At 41.4% G+C, this 15576-nt stretch overlaps 1 long non-coding RNA gene across 3 annotated transcripts; it reads right to left on the bottom strand.

Annotated features, from left to right (window-relative positions):
* Positions 1–2931: 2931 nt before the first annotated feature.
* Positions 2932–14417, bottom strand: LOC140116709 (uncharacterized). Of its 3 annotated transcripts, none has more exons than XR_011852928.1 (5): positions 14281–14417; positions 11974–12140; positions 9573–9641; positions 8999–9176; positions 2932–3043 (listed from the first exon to the last, which is right to left on the bottom strand). It is a non-coding gene; the product is annotated as an uncharacterized lncRNA (long non-coding RNA). The 3 variants fall into 3 exon arrangements; XR_011852927.1 differs by lacking the exon at positions 2932–3043 and adding an exon at positions 6810–7251 and having other exon boundaries at positions 14139–14417; XR_011852926.1 differs by lacking the exon at positions 2932–3043 and adding an exon at positions 6810–7251.
* Positions 14418–15576: the final 1159 nt, after the last annotated feature.

The following is a 15576-nucleotide window of genomic DNA, read 5'->3' as shown; positions in this document are numbered from 1 at the left end:
GAACTGCACTGCCATAACCTAAGAACAACAGACCGAGCTTTAAGCAGTCCAGCATATTCATGAGGGGCCGGACCGCGGCTTCTTCCCAGGACCGCCCCTCCCACGCCATAGGCCGGCGGTGACTCCTCGTACCACCTCCTCAAGACAGCGGTCCGGTGTTCTGAAGGCTATGGCAAGTGCAGTGTTCGCTAGCTTTATTAGAAGGTTATAAAGCTAGTGGTCTAACACTGCTAATATTGGGGTACTTTAGTAAGCAGCTCCTAGAGTCTTTGTTTTTTTTTTTTTAGGGTGGAAGGTCCTTTTTAAGTTGAATTTGTATGTCAAAGCTTTGTATTTTACAATTGTACCTCCGGCCAAACATTTTTTGGCCTCTGTGACAATTGGAATTTAAAACTTTTGGGTTGTCATGAGAACAAAGATTAACAGTAAAGCTAATTTGCAGACTCCTTTGATAACTAGTCCCAGGCTACCATGATCAGCTGTAACAAAGTACAATAAATTACCAACATTCGGAGGGCCATTTGTAACTAGGGGTCGTCTTTTAAGTCGGTTGTTCTTAAGTCAGGGACTGCCTGTACTTGTCAATTCCGTTGTTAATTTTTCTTATTCCCCTTGCGCACAAATGTTTTTTACAGCCATGTGCTCCCTGTTCCATTACTGTTTTAATATGGGTAGTACAAAGCCACATTCTCTTTAATGGGTAATGCAATCCTCCATTTGAACGGCTGTATTGCCCACCAAACTGTGTTGAGCCTGCTTGCCTTCCTTTGGAGAGCCACCCAGCCATATACTATGCCCAAGTAGGCCCGGGTGAGCATATGGCTTTGATCAGGTGTAATAGAAGTCAATGGTAGCTGTGACGTGGCCACAATTTGTCTGCAAAAACAGGGACAGTGCTGAGGACTGTACGCCTTGCCTGCTTCCTCTCAATACAGCATCGTGATTACAGTTCAGCGCTGCTCGCAAGCAGGGTCTCCTTGCATTATATTTCACTATGATGTACGAACCCCATCTCATGAGCTGTGCTCCATCTGTTAAATCTGGCCAGCGCACAGTCCATTTCTCACAGACAAAGCACAGTGGTCTGGTACCCTAAGATACCGGACCAATGATAAATCTGCCACACTGATTTTATTGCCTTGTCTTGTCCAAAGTTGGTCATCAAACCTTTACAATGTGGCATGTGCAGATCAGAGACACAATGATACAGTAAATGTGTACAATGACAACACGCAGATGTTATACAGTATGGATAAATACAAATATGACAAGATGCCCTTTTAGAACATCAGTGTCTTGTTTACAGGAAATGGTGTGATCCCTGTCACAAGACATTAGAATGATCTGGTTATATCCCACCCTGTTCACTGGGATCTGCTGTCAATGTCAGTGCTGTGTAACATCTTCCGACATCCATTCTCAGTGGGAAGAAAATAGATCGTCTGTAAGGAGTTGCCGCAGACAGATTTTATTGTTTTCCCTGGAGATAAGTGTTACTGGAGGTATCTGGCAGCTCCTCGCCCCTCTGGTCTCTATAGACCGCTACATACATGTTAGATCAAACCAAACACATGTTAATTGTCAAGATCTCTTGACTGACATTGCATATGTGTGATCTGCTTTATGCTATAGTTTGATATGTGGTCAATGAGGGTACAAGAACTGATATTACATAGAGATCAATGGGAAATCAGCTAGATGAGTTCAGATGTAGATCCGGTAGTAACATACGTGCGTATATGGTCAGTGTATATTATTGCTCTCCATTCTACGGACACATTTTGCTGCATGCTTAGTAATACATTATTTTTCATTTACATCCCCCGACTGCATGATATAGATAGGCTTCTGCTCTGAGGATCTGTGTTGTGTGGCCTCCTTTCATATTCTTTACCACGGTATTGTAGTCATTTCACAATTCATTTCAATCATACTGAAACTCTAATTGTGAAGTATTTTCGGCTGGCAACAATAGAGTTAATCATGCAATCCGTTTTTTGAAAGCGTCTCTTTAATCCTCCCACTGAACAGATCTCGGAATAGCTAATCTATGTGCGCTCCCGCCGGAAGCCTCTGGGTTATAACTTTCCTTCCTTGCCTTTGAGCTTTCTTTTCAGCTTGATTCATTTCGCATTGCGTGTATGATTTGGAATCACAGGTGCCTTTTTTTTTCAGGACCCTTAAATTATTTTGTTTCATTGTGGTCATATTTGTGTTAGTGTACTGCTAATTGCACATACTGAGAACCCAGGGTCTTGTAGACCAAACTGAAATAGCTTTTAATTGGTCTTTTAACAGTTGGCAGCAGTTGGTATACTGTAATTGCTAGTGGCAAGGCTTTCTATTAATGCTGACCAAATACTGTAGCACACACGGCTTAAGCCGAAAAAACCCTGCATCTCTGGGTGAATGTGGGGGAGTGTAAAAGTCTTTTCCTAAATATTCCTTCTTTTCTCTGCTCTGACATTACTTCAATTGAAAATTAAACCTTGACCCTATGCAAAAGTGAAATACCGTATATACTGAAGTATAAGTCAACCCAAGTATAAGCCGAGGCACCTAATTTTAACACAAAAAACAGGGAAAACCTATAGACTCAAGTATAAACCGAGGGTGGGAAATGCGTTGGTCACATGCCACCCAGTATATAGCCATCTTCTGCCTCCTCGTATAAAGCCAGTAGCCCCCTTGTATATAGCCAGTGCCTGCCCCCTTGTATTAAGCCAGTAGCCCCATTGTATATAGCCACTGCCTGCCCCCTTGTATATAGCCAGCAGCCCCCTGCCCCCAGTATATAGCCAGCAGCCCCCTTGTATATAACCAGTGACTGCCCCACCTCTATATAGAGTGCACCTCTTTTCCACCCCATATATAGCCAGCAGTCCCCTGCCCAGCCTAAAAAAACCCAAAAAACTCTGTGCTCACCTTTCTGACACCTCCCGCAGGTCCTCTTCTGTCTTCACCTCCTGCTCCCAAGTGCGGTCTTGTTGCATACACTATGATGTCGTCAAGCGTGTGACGGGACCAAGCCTGGGAGTCAGAGCTGAGGACAGAAGAGAGACAGAGGTTTTTTCCATTGACTCGAGTATAAGCCGAGTAAAGGTTTTTCAGTACATTTTTTGTGCTGAAAAACTCTGCTTATACTCGAGTATGTACGGTAATTGCATTATTACCCTCATTGTCTCTAATATCCTTCTTTCCCTCAAACTGATCCATTTATATCCAGGAGAGGCAGAAGGGAAATCAAATTCTCTTTATGGCGCCCGTAGTCTGTCAGCAGAGAGTGTAGATGGGCTGTCACAATGACCATCAGCATAATGCAGCGAGTCCTCTGCCTTGACAGCTGCTAAAAGTGCTTGCGAGTGCAGCTCTGGGGCCTTTCATGTTCCAGTGGTTGTCCCATATTATATAAATGGGGTGATTTCAGCAACTGCAAAGTACGGGTGGGTTGTTTGAGTATATGTTATGACAGGTGAAGACTTTACAGAAAATTAGGTGCTACCTTAGCGTGTAGTCTACCGCAGCATCTAGTCTACTAATGACAGTCAGAGTTGTTGTGCTGCAAGCTAATTGTAGCCTCGCTTGTTTGGAGTTATGGGAAGACAGAATGTATTTGGAGGAGGGAGCTGATCACATTTTGGAGTTGGCTTTCTGTTAGTTCAGAAACATAGGACAGATCTGCAGGAGGGGCTGTAGGGAGGCTACGTAGTGAGGTGTATAGGATCCAGAGGCCGGGGACACCGCAGTCACCTGGGCTTCGCTGACTGCTGAAGTGTATCTGACTACAGTACACTGAATGTTATCACACATGCTAGTTTTAGTTCTTCTACACCACATTATACAAGGACTATCTGACTTGGGCCAGCTTATGCACTCTGAGATACACTATTGTCCCATACTAAAACCATGATTACACTACAGCACAAATTTCCTACTTGGAGACACGGACACTGCGCAACTATAACATTTTTTTTTTGGTTCACAAATCAATAGCTCTTGGGATGTAGAACAAATTTGCCCATTATTAGCAAATTCCCTATTAGTCCACCCAGTCTGTGATTCTACATTACTTTCTCTGTCTGTCTCTTCACCTCATGCTGCTTCCCCTCCCCCACCTTGTACTTGGCACTTTGTGCACAGTGCAGAGAAGCTATTAACCCTTAGGGCTCACACAGCACAGGCTATACACTTAATGCACTAATGATTTCTACCACTTATTACATGTTTTATTTTCCTCCATGTGATGAGAGCTGGAAGGCTAGTCACCATATACAACCTGTATGTACATTATGCAGTGTTTAGTGTATTTACTTATAGGGATCTCACTGGATTTTCTACTAAATTACTGAATGAAAGAACACAAGGCATTAAAGGGGTTTTCCCACAAAAGAAAAAGTTCACATTCCAGCCCCCTAGTGATGGTAACACAATAAAGATCATTTTAACCCCTTACTTTACAATTTTACTCAGTTTTATTGCCATTTTAGCTCCTATCACTTCCTAGGATGCTCAGTGCAAAATCCCAGGGTGTGGGCGGGGCCTCTCTAAGCAGACACTTTATGACCCATCTAGTTTTGTGGGTTGACAATGTGGTTAGATTATCAGGGTACATGTGTGTATACACTTTCTTCTGGCTTCTGACATTGCACTAATATCTGACACATAGAAAGATAGATGAAATAGATCAGAAATGCATGAGATCCATTAGATGCCTATTACATATCTCATACATGCATAGCCTCCCTTTTTCAGGCCTCTGCTGAGCATTGGCTCATGGGAGTCCCCAGAGGTGCTGCTGATTAATTAAGGAGAGTGACATAATTAGGTGAAACACCCAATCACTGGCTGCTGTCGATGTTTACTCTTCCTCCCGCTTTCAGGAGGAGGGGAGGAACAGATTGACTTATCCTCTCAGTGTATCCTTGCAACCGAGGCAGTAAAAGGCAGTATTATAGATGACAATGATGCCGTGAGTTTTGGTCCTGGGACCTTGTTGGACCGTTATGAACTGAATACATGTTTGTGACAATTACCTTATTTTTTAAGTGCATTCTCACCTTCTCCATGCATTACGGGGAAGGGCTGTGGTGTTTATTGAGTATTGAATCAGAATTTTTTTTAGTGTGGACACAATTAAAACTTTAAAAATGTGCATATCACTTTTTAAAAAATTAAATAATGCCAGCCACTTATGCCCAACCCTTAGTATCACTCTCTCAGCTTCGTCTGGGGCACGGCTGACGTCAAAGACTTGCACCCATTGTACATAGAGTGAGGAGATACTGCAGCTCCTTCCCCTTTGACGTTATGGGTCCAGTTGTGTTTGAGTCCTCAAGCAGAATCGTTTCTGGGGAAAGGCAAACCTCTCACTTTGAAGCAGGTACATTATAGAAGCTATTACAGTGTAATATACACTCACCGGCCACTTTATTAGGTACACCTGTCCAACTGCTTCTTAACACTTAATTTCTAATCAGCCAATCACATGGCAGCAACTCAGTGCATTTAGGCATGTAGACATGGTCAAGACAATCTCCTGCAGTTCAAACCGAGCATCAGTATGGGGAAGAAAGGTGATTTGAGGCCTTTGAACGTGGCATGGTTGTTGGTGCCAGAAGGGCTGGTCTGAGTATTTCAGAAACTGCTGATCTACTGGGATTTTCACGCACAACCATCTCTAGGGTTTACAGAGAATGGTCCGAAAAAGAAAAAACATCCAGTGAGCGGCAGTTCTGTGGGCGGAAATGCCTTGTTGATGCCAGAGGTCAGAGGAGAATGGCAGACTGGTTCGAGCTGATAGAAAGGCAACAGTGACTCAAATTGCCACCCGTTACAACCAAGGTAGGCAGAAGAGCATCTCTGAACGCACAGTGCGTCGAACTTTGAGGCAGATGGGCTACAGCAGCAGAAGACCACACCGGGTGCCACTCCTTTCAGCTAAGAACAGGAAACTGAGGCTACAATTTGCACAAGCTCATCGAAATTGGACAGGAGAAGATTGGAAAAACGTTGCCTGGTCTGATGAGTCTCGATTTCTGCTGCGACATTCGGATGGTAGGGTCAGAATTTGGCGTCAACAACATAAAGCATGGATCCATCCTGCCTTGTATCAACGGTTCAGGCTGGTGGTGGTGGTGGTCATGGTGTGGGGAATATTTTCTTGGCACTCTTTGGGCCCCTTGGTACCAATTGAGCATCGTTGCAACGCCACAGTCTACCTGAGTATTGTTGCTGACCATGTCCATCCCTTTATGACCACAATGTACCAAACATCTGATGGCTACTTTTAGCAGGATAATGCGCCATGTCATAAAGCTGGAATCATCTCAGACTGGTTTCTTGAACATGACAATGAGTTCACTGTACTCAAATGGCCTCCACAGTCACCAGATCTCAATCCAATAGAGCATCTTTGGGATGTGGTGGAACGGGAGATTCGCATCATGGATGTGCAGCCGACAAATCTGCGGCAACTGTGTGATGCCATCATGTCAATATGGACCAAAATCTCTGAGGAATGCTTCCAGCACCTTGTTGAATCTATGCCACGAAGAATTGAGGCAGTTCTGAAGGCAAAAGGGGGTCCAACCCGTTACTAGCATGGTGTACCTAATAAAGTGGCCGGTGAGTGTATATACACAAGCAATTATACTGCTATTGCACTTTATTTAGACTTGGCAGAAAGAAGCCAAGTATCAATGTTATCTGATAGCTGTAGATGGTGGCACCCTATCACGGGATCCTATAACTATCATTCTTTGATGTCTTCCTTTATTTGGGTGTCCAAATATGACCTTCAAGTTCATTCACAATTCTCTTTTCCTCATATTTAGACCACAAGTAAACAGGGGTAGACTGAGACATTTGTGGTGCACAAATGAGATTTATAAAGGCTGAAGGATGTGTGTTATTCCTCAATGCATCTTCAGTGTCTTTTTAAGCAATGGTGTGTTTCATGAGCCTGGGAGACAGGAATAATACAATGAATTTGCTGTTCAGGGAAAAAAGATAGGTAGCTGGAAGGTGTAATTCTACGTGGGTCTGTTTGAGTTGGGAATTGAGGGGGAAGAGAATGTAAATGAAGAGGAAACTGATTATTTTAGAAATGCGTATTAGTCACTTGTTCTCCAGCTCCAAGGCAGACCTCATTTGTACATCTGCCAGCTTCTTCGCATCTGTTCTGCCATTGTGCTTTTTAACCTTGCCATACTTGTGCTTCTACATTCACAAACGTTATATCCTATATAAGACCTGTAGCACATGCAGAGAATTTTTGTTAAAGGGGTTATCCCAACTATCCCAAAAAAAGTTATCCCCAATCCACAATATAAGGGATAGATAACCTCCTAATCGGTGAGGGTCCTACAGCTGGTGCATAAAGGTGCATATTGGGCCTGCCGCTCTATCCATTAGTGAGAGCAAGATCCCTGCTATCCTGATTGTGGGGTGTCACATTCTCAGGATTTGTCAGGGTTTCACCTGTCATTCCCTCAATAGTTAGGAAATTATTCCCTATTCTGAGGATTGGGGATAACTTCCTACATTGGGACAACCCCTATAAAGAAAACATTCCTGCTGTCCTGATATATACAGTGGGTGAAATAAGTATTGAACACATCACCAATATATATTTGTAAATATATATTGTAATTGTAAATATATTTAGGCAGTACGGACATGAGATTCTCACCAGATGTCAATAATTACCCATCCAATTCACAATGGCAAAGTAATCAATTCATAGATGTCCACAAGTTCTGTGTAATGTGTGTGACAAATGACACAGTGAAAAAGTGGAACACACTTATTGAAATTCATGGAATACTTTGTACAAAACCCTCTGGGTGATGCCACACGTTTTTGGTCCGTTTTTAAGCATGCGTTTTCTGTCCGTTTAAAAACACATGCGTTTTAAAAACTCATCTGTTTTTGAAATAAGATAATTGGAAAAAACAGACAAAAACAGATGCATTTTAAAAACGCATGTATTTGTTAACAGACTGAAAAAAATGCTTAAAAACGGACCAAAAAACGTCATGTGTGGCATCACCCTTTGTTGGTGATGACCTTGTCAGTACGCCTCCTGTATGGAGAAATCGTGTGCATTGTTCATGTGCGATTTTGGCAAATTCTACCACACAAGCAATCTTCATACCCTGAAGCTTCTGTGGGCAAGAATCTGTAAAGTTCATTCATTCTTTCCTCAGTTTTATGAATTTTGTTGGTGGTATACTGAAAAACAGTCCCATACCATAATGTTCCCACCTCCTAACTTCACTGTTGGGATGGTGTTTTGGGGGCAATATGCAGTTCCCTTTGGCCTCCAAACATAGTGTACAAACACTTGTCTTACTGTTGTTGAGCAAACCATTTTTTTTGTTAAGTAATGGAGACTTGTGTGGTGAGCGTGCATACAGGCCATAGAGGTTGAGTGCATTACTTAGGCCCCTTTCACACTTGCGTTTTTCACGCGCGTTTTCTGCGCGTGCTTTTGACGCACAGAACTTGCATTGCACTCTGACCCATTGTAACCAATGGTTCTTTTCAGACTTGCATTTTTTTTCACGCACACACGCGCGGTTTTTTAAACGCGCGTTTAAATCTCGACATGCTCTACTTTTGCAAGTCACGCGCGTGAAAAACGCACCATACAAGTCTATGGAGATGCATCAAAAACGCATTGCACTCTGAGACACTTGCAAGTGCAATGCAAGTGCAATGCGTTTTTCACGCATCAATTGCCATAGAAAAGATAGAGCTCGGTCCTGAGTCCATTTCACGCGCGTTTTCTGCGTGTGAAAAATGCATTGAAATTGCATCAAAAACGCGCGTGAAAAACTGAGACACTGAACAAACTCTGACTGAAAACTGATTGCACTCTGATGCAAAATGTGCGTTTTTCACTGACCAAACCCTGATCGCACCCTGATCAAACTCTGACGTGATCTGCAACGCAAGTGTGGAAGGGGCCTCACTGTGTTCTTTGAAACAATTGTACCTGCTGATTCCAAGTCTTTATGTAGCTCTTAACAGGTGGGCATTGGCTCTTGGAGAACTCTTCTGATAATTCTCCGTTATTTCACCACTCATCTGGTTGTGGCCCGGGTGGGACATTTATGGACATCTTATGACTTGATTTATTTTCCAGTGTTGATTGGATGGGTTATCAACGACACCTGGTGATCAAGTTATCAATTTATTCATACATGTTCAGGGTTCACATCATAGAAACAACTAAATTCTAAACAATGCTATAGAAGTTTTATCTTATGAAGAATGCACTGATTTACTAATGCATGTATTGGTAGCATGTCCTATCAGAAGGTGCCTACAGAACTAGGCTTTAAGGTTTTGCTGTATTTCACATCTAATGTTTGCAGTTCTATTGCCCTTAAAGGAGAGATCCATCCTATAAACAATCTGCCGTGCCATACTAATGTTTTTAACTGCTTGGTGCTTCCCCAACAGATGCTCCTGAAGTCCTGACAACACCATAGGCTAAAAATAACCGCATATCGAAATTATATGGGAAAATATTTCTTACATGTGTTGTCACTAATTATTTTGCATACCTAAAATGAAATCTGTTTTCTTTCCAAGCTGTTTGCTGGCTTACTTGTCTGTGAATGCCCTAAAAACAACTGACAAAGTACAGAATCAGTTATACTAGACCCTATAGGCAAATTATTCTGTCATCCTGTGTCACATTCATAACACGCCTCTGTTGGATAGACATATTGGGGCTTATTTACTAAGGGTCAGTGGATTGCATTTCCGTCGGATTTCCCAACATTTTGGGGATTTAGCAGAAGATTGTGTCGCACGCGATCAGATTTTGGCGCAGCGGCAGCGACTTTCATGCAACAGAAATCGAGGGGCGGGCCGACAGACGATCCGACTGTTTCGAACTGAGCACAGGATTTAAGATTCAAATTGTGTCGCATCCAATGCACTTACACACACCAGGAAGAAGAAGGTGAACTCCGGTGGACCTGAGCGGGGAAGCAACACATGCAGGATATCGGGCGCACGATCTAAGTGAATCGCGGCACAGTGCATTATCGTCAGACAATACACTTTCGGGAACTCCAAGGGACCGGGTAAGTAAATGTGCCCCATTATTCTACAATCAAATCATTTATGTGTATGGATTTCCAATGGAGGAAAAGTATTGAAAGATTTGTTACATTATGGCATTTAATGCTAATGACATTTAGGCATTTTGGTGAATCGTGATTGGAGAAATCAAACTTTTTTTTTGTGACGTGAGAAATTTTTGGAAAGTATCTGATCCCAGATTGGCAAGATATATACAGGTTTAGAAACTGGTCATAGACAAAATAACTATATGACCTGATTTCCCCTAAGAGAAACAGTGTCTATTTGCTCAACAGTGTATAGAAAGAAGTCATAATCAAGAGACTTGACAGTAGCTTATTACTGGACTCAACAAACGACTTTGCTTGTTGAATTACCTTTTGCTCCATTCATTGAATGGTTCCAGTGCTATAGGTTGGCACTAACTGAAGGTCAGGAATCTGACTTGGTCGTTCCAAAAAACAAATCTTTTTCAACATTCTTTAATTGAGTTGTAAGCTTGAGCTCGTCATCTTCATTCATTATCGAAATTCTCTTTTGCCCTAACATTCTCTTGTAAAATGTTTGATGCAATTCAGTGTTACCCTAGTGGGCAAAAGACATCCTAGCGGCTAGGATGTCTTTTGCCCACTAGGGTAACACTGAATTGCATCAAACATTTTACAATAGCCCCTGAGAGCCCATTATACTCTACTACCATGCTTAGTTGTTGGGACGAGGATATGTTTTCCTGTGCAGAGTTTTTTTTTTCCTCCAGTCACATTGTTGAGTGCAACGTGGCCTGTCCTTAATACCATTTTCCTAGAAGCAATATGAAACATTGGGGGACATGTATCACTCCTATTGCTTCCTTTTTCTTTTTTTTTTTTTTGTGCGACTTTTTGCAGTTTGGGACTTTTTAGGCGCAGAATCAAGCAGTGTACCAAAGTTAGTTGCCTCCATGATTTAATGCAGTGAGCCGGATTTATCAACTTGTGAGACTTTTGGGCCTGGAATTGTCCCATTCTCGCTCCTAATAAGTCGTAATACAGAGCTAGACCCAGGCATCTATTTGGGACTAAAAAGTTGCAAACCACAAAAAGTCCCAAAAGTGAGAGTAAACAGGCAACTCATCACATGTATAACAAAGGGGGAAAACTTAAAGGGAACCTGTCACCAGGAGACCAATTTTTAGCACTCCCCCAGTCCCCACAGAGCATAGTACATACACTGCCAAAGTGTTTTTGTATAAAAAATAGGTTTTACAGAAAAAAAGATATGTTATATTGTACCTTTCATTAGCATGTGCTGTGTGACTAGGCGAGGCCTATTGGGAGGGGCTGGAAAGGAGCAGTCCCCCCCCACCCTTGGGATTCTGCTTCTCCATGTGACCTTTTCAAATATATGAAAACACCCATCACTGGGCTTAGCGACGCCCCCTGCTCCTCTACAGCCAATCCCGAATGAGGGGAGTTATTCATATAAAAGGTCACATGTTTCCTAAGGGTGGGGGGGACTGCTCCTTTCCAGCCCCTCCCAATTGGCAACTGCCTAGTCACACAGCAGATGCTAATGAAAGGTACAATATAACATATCTTTTTTTCTGTAAAACCTATTTTTTATACAAAAACACTTTGGCAGTGTATGTACTATGCTCTGTGGGGACTGGGGGAGTGCTAAAAATGGGTCTCCTGGTGACAGGTTCCCTTTAAGATACATTGCAATGTTTAAATTCGGAAACTTGAAAAAGTGGCAGCCGAAAAACTATGATCCATGTGCCCCATTGAGATGCTATTGGAAGAAAATCTGAAAGGCCTCAAATTAAACTTTTACATTTGTCGGTCTGTTGTCTGTAGCCTCATACAGTAAGTACAGCTCAAAAAATTACTGATTTACCTGTTCTTATCTCTGTTCTTCTATGGGTCATAAAACCATACTCCAAAACAAAAATGCTCAGTTTTTCACTGGGTTATCATTGATTTCTGTTTCAACTTTTTTTTGCATTTTGCCTGTCGTGCTTTTATGGTGATCTTTACAAGCTTCTTGATTTGTAGAAAATATGTCTAAATGTTAATTAAATACATTTTCAAATGTATGCATTAGGAAAGTTTTTTGCATTCATACACGGTTCAGACTGAAATCTTCTTTTTTTTTTTTTTTTAACAGAACATACTTGTGCCTAGAATCTGTATGCCTTTATTTAATGGCTTAATCACCTATGAAATCCACACTACCACACCGCACTAATCTCACTTTCTTAACAAAAACAATGTATGGCAATTAGCTCCTGGAGGAATCATTAACAAGGGGTTTGTTAGGTGAATGTGTTAGATTATACAACAGATGCACGTATTATTAGTAAACAATGAGTGCACTTACTTTTTGTCTTTCATTTGTAGCTCAAAGACTTAAAGAATGTAAATGGTGCTATTTTGTGGGCTACCTATGAAATAAGACCATTTTAAGGCCAATGTAAATGCTTGTTTGTTTATTGATTGGTAACATAGGTTCTTAAGACCCTACCTACTGTGAACCAAAAGCCATGGGAATGTTGGGCAGGTCACAGTCAACAGGGTACAAAGAATACAAAGTCACTAATCAGTAGGACATCACTAGTCTCTCACACTGCTCTGGTGTGATATTGGTCCACTTTTCTTCCAGTTTCTTACACAATCATGTGTTTTTTGGCCATAACTTTGTCACCAAGGGTTCTCCAGACGTTTTCTATTGGTTTTAGATCAGAACTTTTCATTATTTTTAATGATTTCCGTTTCAAGTAACTTTTTTACCAGTTTTGCTGTGTGACAAGGGGTATTGTCCTGCATGAAATCCACTGGCTGACTGAGTAAAGAACGCAAGCAATTAGATGTTGTTGAAGAGGGTTCTGATATAAACTTGCATTCACTTGCCATGTAGCTGTATGAGTGGTCCAACTCCTGCTCCAAAAAAAAACATTCCCCAAGCTATAACACTTCCTCCACCATCTTTCACTGACTTCTTTACGCACTGTGGGTTCAGTCTTTCTCCAGCTTGTCGATGAATATTAGGGGATATGTATTGCTATGTCGGTCTTAAAACCAGTACAGAGAAGAAGTAGACCTTCTGGTCCACAGGCTATTTTCTGTGCGCATATGCCCTTTTTTTTCAGAAAACTGTCTAAAAATGGTATAAAACCTTCAATTAATCTGCTGTGCATAGCATTTCAGGTGCAAATTAATCCAGTTTTCTGGCATAGACATATTTATACATCTCTCCCATAGTATTTCCCATCAGATACAAATAAATTAAACTGGCATCACTAAAATGAACTGTGGACCACTTCAATGTCCATGCAACATGCTCCTCAGCAAAGGTGAGCCTAGCCTTTTGATACTTTCCACTAATGAGTGGTTTGGTCACTGCAGAGTGTTTTCCCTCCCAATGCTCTTAAACATTGAGACACTGTATGACGAGACAGATCCTTACCCTGTTCAGTGCTGAACTAGCGATCAATTCCAGCTGCAGTGTTGAAACAATTACCCATGGAGATTCTGTGCATTATGCTGTCCTCTCTTGCATTTGTCTTTTGAAGGCAACCAGCCTTCTTGGGGACTTGATTGAGTTTGTGATGTTAAGATGTAATATTCTAGAAATCATAGACTTGGAACCACCAAGTTCTCTTGCTATAGCTGATAGGGTCACCCCTTTGGTCTTCATCTGGACAACTTGCTCCTGGAGGGTTTTAGTCACTTAAGAACAGCACAACACTTTTAAAAAGTCAGTGAAAACTTAAAAGTTAGGCTGCTAGTTAATTAGGGTTTGTTGGATAATTAAAGAAATTAGCACCAGGAGCCAGATTAACACCAGTAGTTTGCAGATATCTGATAGTGTTCTCTAATTTTGATCAGTTTTCTTTTACAATTATACCATTAACATTTTAACTATGTGCTTTAGAATATATACAATTTATGAAATAAGCTTAAAATTCTTCTATTTTACACATGTGCCACATGGGACACTATGACATGACATTTAGAAAATTGTGTGTTCTTCTCTACTGTTATATATATATGCATACATACATATACTCTTATATTTGATGAGTATTTGTTGAACAAAAACCTTCTCATCCCATTGATCTGCAGGTCCTGGAGTCCAACCTCTGGCTGAATAAATAACAATGGTTCATTCAGGAATGGAATTGATTTTAGGTTAGTGAATTACCAATTCAGAGGTTTAATCCATGGGAGAGCTCTCCCATTTTAAGTCTTTTTCCTGGGGGAGTATGCTGAATTGCCTAGAACAACCTTGGCAGAAAAAGTAGCCCAGAGCACACAGCGGGTGCATTCTGCTTCATTCCAGCGGTTAATAGAGCTGTAACATCATTACCACATGATGTCACAATGGCCTGTCATTGATTCCATGGCCATGTGTTGTCTTTCTGGTGTCACACATCAGCACATTAAAAAGAAATCATTATGGGAAATTGTGGTTACTAGAGGTTGAATTAATAGGAAGGTGACTGTGTCTCCATGTAGCTATGTATTTTCCATTGTATATGAAAGATCATCCACTGGTAATGAACTTGACCTTCTGGATGAGACTGTCCGTTCTGTTTCTATTTCTATGCTTTCATATACCGTATACAATTGCTTCCAGAGCTTTGACCGGAGGCATTGTTTCCTGAATGAGTCATTGGCTGTAGCGTGTTATTATCGGACGTACAGGTCAATATGATGGTTTCTCTAGTACAGTTTTTTGCTCTTTTTACTGAATCGTTTTGGCATTTCTAATTTGACAAATGGTTAGATGAGCAGGTTTAACTTCTCCTGTCCCAATCATCTGCCCAAGTCTATGTTGAGTTAAAAACCAGACCCACGCTGGTTGCTAGATAGGGGGTCCGGTACTCCCTTTATTTATGTAGCAGTAGTGGTACCTGAGCATTACATCTTTATTTAACTTTATGGGTCTGGTAAAGAAGAAGAAAGGAACCAAGAGGAATGAAGCATATGCCCAAACAAAATCTCAGTTTAACGAGAGGGTTGCAACTTCATTATTCTCAATCTATGGGGGTCCTAGCATGCAGACACATAGTGATCAAAAACTTTTTAACTATCCTATGCATAAGTTTGTGCTCGTGTGCAATTTGTTCCTTTGATCCTAGGCTAGTTACATAAATATATACAGTATTTTCCAGATATGATCTAGGAACACATGAAGTACTATACCAATTTTTTGCAGGTATGGAAAAATGCTGTAAAATAAGAATCCTTTGGGTAAAAATAAAAATTCTTTAGGTCTTAAAAATTTACTCTGTTGGGGTACAATAACCCCGAATATACATTCACCAGCCACTTTATTAGGTACACCATGCTAGTAACGAGTTGGACCCCCTTTTGCCTTCAGAACTGCCTCAATTCTTCGTGGCATAGATTCTACAAGGTGCTGGAAGCATTCCTCAGAGATTTTGGTCCATATTGACATGATGGCATCACACAGTTGCCGCAGATTTGTCGGCTG

Source organism: Engystomops pustulosus, chromosome 2 (genome assembly GCF_040894005.1).
Source record: "Engystomops pustulosus chromosome 2, aEngPut4.maternal, whole genome shotgun sequence".
In the NCBI taxonomy this organism is placed as follows: domain Eukaryota; kingdom Metazoa; phylum Chordata; class Amphibia; order Anura; family Leptodactylidae; genus Engystomops; species Engystomops pustulosus.
This window is presented reverse-complemented; position numbering and strand designations above follow the sequence as displayed.